General features: G+C 42.5%; 1 protein-coding gene across 2 annotated transcripts in view; it reads left to right on the plus strand.

Moving 5' to 3' along the window:
* The first annotated feature begins 3,881 nt into the window (after positions 1–3,881).
* tecpr1a (tectonin beta-propeller repeat containing 1a) overlaps positions 3,882–4,186 on the plus strand; it is an 82,998-nt gene continuing 82,693 nt past the window's right edge. For both annotated transcript variants that reach the window (XM_048609442.1, XM_048609443.1), the window contains exon 1: positions 3,882–3,991. The gene's annotated coding sequence lies outside the window, so the exon portion shown is untranslated. The remainder of the gene's footprint in view (positions 3,992–4,186) is intronic.

Here is a 4,186-nt window from a genome sequence, read left to right on the forward strand (position 1 = left end):
CATGACATCAGGCAACGTGACTTCCGTAACAGTCCTTAAAGGGACTCTGCTTTCTATTTTAGATTTAATGCTGTTTGAGTCAATAAAACAGACCGTTTGGTCCAACAAGTCCGTGCCGACTATGTTTCCAAACTAAATTAGTCCCATTTGCCTGCGCTTGGCCTATATCTCTCCAAACGTTGCCTCTTCGTTTACTTATCGAAATGTCTTTTAAATGTTGTAACTGTACCTGTATCCACCAATTTCTCTGGCAGCTCATTCCACACACGAACCCCACTCTGTATTTAAAAAGTTGCCTCTCATGTCCTTTTTAAAATCTTTCTCCACTCATCTTAAAATATGACCCCTAGTTTTGAACTTCCCCATCCTAAAGAAAAGACTTCTGTCATTCGCTTTATCAATGCCTGTCATGATCATATAAACCTCAACAAGGTCACCCCTCAACCTCCCACACTCCAGTGAAAGAAGTCCCAGCCTTTCCAGTCTATTTTTATATCTGAAACCCTCCATTCCTGGTAACAGAGATAGTAGGAACTGCAGATGCTGAACAATCTGAGATAACAAGGTGAAGGGTCTAGGCCTGAAACGTCAGCTTTCCTGCTCCTCTGATGCTGCTTGGCCTGCTGTGTTCATCCAGCTCTGCACCTTATTCCTGGTAACATCCTGTTTTAGATAAAAGGCTCCCTTCCATATCCTGTCATTTCTTTAACGAAGCCTACTGTGCCCAAATTTGCAACATTTGTGCCACAGTAAATGTTAGGCAATTACCATCTTCCCTTGACACTTACCATCACTGAACACTTCCACCAGCAGCATCCTGGGGGTTGGGTCATTGACCAGAAACTTATCTGAACCAGCCATATAAATGCTGTGGCTCCAAGAGCAAGAGTGAGGGAAGGATGCTACCCAGACCATGGGAGAGCGACAGCACTGTCCATACTGCAGGAGCGGATGACAGGGCACAACTTTCCATGGGAGCATTTTAAACATACAGATCAATGAGTAGCCCAAATCCAAATAACACAACAGCTGTCCATGACCCAGTTTTGAAGAGTGACTCAATACTAGGTACAAGACTACATTCTAGGGGATTCACAAAATTTGGGGTAGCCACTGCTAAGGCTTAATGGGCAAAGGACACTGTTTAAGGCTCCCTCATCATTGTATAATGTGGGACTGGAATCCGAGAAAAACTTTTCATTATAGGTAGCAGAGAATGCTTTGATGTGAAATATAAATATACTATAAATATAATCCATAATTGTTGGTATAGTAAGGCATTTAGAGTGCCACGTGCTGTGTTGAAATAAAACTATATTGCACTTTGTAATATAAAATTTAAACTCTTACATAATCAATCCGCAAATCTATGTGAAAAGTGTCTAAAAATGTCCAGCCTTCAACACTTGATTTTGAATGTAACACATGTAGCCTACAACAAATACATTTTTAAAAGGCTTCATTCTGCTGACAATTCCGAGCACATTTTTAAGACCTCAGTTTTAATGTATGAGACAAAAGCTCCATGTGTTTTTCTTTTACAATGACAAGCGTATCTGTTATCAACCTACCTAGCTAAGGAGTCATTACAGCTTTAGTATATCATGTGACCACAAAGAGGACTAGCAGCTTACCTCAGCTTCTTATTTGCAAAGACTAACAGAGGAGCTCTGGAAACTCGAGAGACCAATAACTGCAATTTACATTGTAGTTAATGGAATGTCAGCATAGTAAAAAAAAAATAAGGTAGCCTCACAAGATTGTTAAAAGGGAAACCACAGCTTTTTGGTTAGCAAATAACTCTGGAATAGTCAAACCACCATAAATGTATCAGTTTTATTTCTATGTCTGAGGTACAGGCGAAACTCTCCAGTGGAGTCATAACTAGCCGAAAGGAAGAGAATTGTGGTTGAGGCCGATCAAATAAAGTCAGCTCCACAACATTGCAGGAGTCATGTCTGATCTTATTGTGACCTTATAACCTTTCAACCCCTTACTAAACAGAATATAACTTAAAACCAAGTATTGTCCAATTGACAGGACTTACACAACTAAAAGTAGGGCCTTGGGTACTATTATAGAACAGAGAGACCTAAGGGTTCAGGTACACAATTCTTTGCAATTTGCATCACATATAGACAGGGTGGTTAAGAAGGCATTAGCATGCTTGCCTTCATTGCTCGGACCTTTGAGTATGGGAGTTGGGACACTATGTTGAGGTTATTCAGGACATTGGTGAGGCCTCTTCTGGAGCATTGTGTCCAGTTCTGGTCACCATTTTGTAGGAGAGATATTATTAAGCTGGAGAGGGTTACAAGGAATGAAGGGTTTGAGTTATAAGGAGAGGCTTGGACTCATTTTCACTGAAGCATAGGAGGTTGAGAGGTGACCTTATAGAGGTTTATAAAATCTTGAGGGGTATAAATAAAGTGAATAGCAGGTATCTTTTCACTAGGTTGGGGGAATTTCAAGACCAGGGGGTATATCTTCAAGGTGAGAGGAGAAAGATTTTAAAAAGATATTTTGTTTTTAAAACACAGTGGTTCATGTGTGGAATGAACTTTCAGAGGGAGTGGTGGATGTGTATAAAGTTTTAACATTTAAAAAAATATTTAGATAAGTGCATGAATAAGAAATGTTTTGAGATACCAACCAAGCATAGACAGGTGGGACTAGTTTAGTTTGGGGTTATGGTCAGCGTGGACCGGTTGGATCAAAGGATCTGTTTCCATGTTGCAAGCCTCTATGAAACATTCAAGAGGATATTGGATGAATATTTGGATGGTGGTAATATTCCTACCTCTAAGACAGTAGACCTAGGTTTAAGTCCCACTTGCTCTAAAGGTCTATAATAACATCTCTGTGCAAGGATATGGGGGGTTAATTGGTACTAGATAATGGTGCTTAATTAAACAGCATTGCAGACACAATGGACTGAATGGTCTTCTTCTGAACCATATCAAATCGGTGAAGAATCAATCTAAACCTGCCTTAAAAATATTCATAGACCTTGCTTCCACCACTTTTCTAGAAGAGTTCCAAAGACTCACAACGTGGAAAAAGTGCCAAATCCTTTTTTCAAACAGACAACGCCTGTTTTTAGGTTTACCCCTAATACAAGATTCGCCCATGAGGAAACGCCCACTCACACGTGCCTTTACATGACCCCTCAGGATTTTAAGCTCTTTCTATATTGATTAAGGTTTTCAATCCCTCTTTCAGAACATTTCTATACCCAAACTTTCACTCATCCTTCTTCAGTGCTCTAAGGTCCTTTCCCCTTAAGCTGAATATGATAGTATTTCAAAAATACCAAAAAATTACAGATACTGAGAAATTATGAACAAAAACAGGAATAGCTGGTAAACTGAGACAACAAGGTGCAGGGCTGGATGAACACAGCAGGCCAAGCAGCATCATAGGAGCAGAGAGGCTGACGTTTCGGGCCTCGACCCTTCATCAGAAAAGGGGGAGGGGAAGGGGGTTTTGAAATAAATAGGGAGAGAGTGGGAGGCGGATAGAAGAGGGATAGAGGAGAGGATAGGTGGAGAGGAAACAAACAGGTCGAAGAGGCGGGGATGGGGCCAGGAAAGGTGAGTGTAGGTAGGGAGTTAGGAAGGGGATAGGTCAGTCCAGGGAGGACGGACAGGTCAAGGGGGCGGGATGAGATTGTCAGTCCAGGGAGGTGTCTCGGATTCTCCAGCATCTGCAGTTCCTACTATAGCTGGTAAACTGAGCAGGTCTAGCAGCATCTGCAGAGAGAAAGCAGAGTATATACTTCAGCATCAGCTGCTTAGGGGCGGGCACTTCACCTGCACGTGCGGTACGAAACGTCAGCGCGCAATGGCCACACCTGATTGACATGTGGTTGCCCAATCAGGATCTCAGCGTCAATAGAGCCAACGAATCGAGCGTATCGAAGAGTGGGGCTCAACGGCTTGCCGGCCGTCGTCAAGGAAGAAGGTTCCGGAAGCCGAGTCTGGTTTGAATGGTGAGAATTTACCTTCGTCTGTCTGTTTGTGAGAGTATCGTCCAAAGCCGGCAGCAAGACTCTGTTATCCTGGAGGTTGGAGGGGCGAGGTGGAGTCATGTACAAAGATGAGATCCGATTTAGAGATCCCTTCACAGATGCGGGCTTTGACCCACTTAAAGTCGGTCCCCTCGAGAGTGGCCTCGGACCCACTTA

Source organism: Rhincodon typus, chromosome 21 (genome assembly GCF_021869965.1).
Source record: "Rhincodon typus isolate 14 chromosome 21, sRhiTyp1.1, whole genome shotgun sequence".
Classification (NCBI taxonomy): Eukaryota; Metazoa; Chordata; class Chondrichthyes; order Orectolobiformes; family Rhincodontidae; genus Rhincodon; species Rhincodon typus.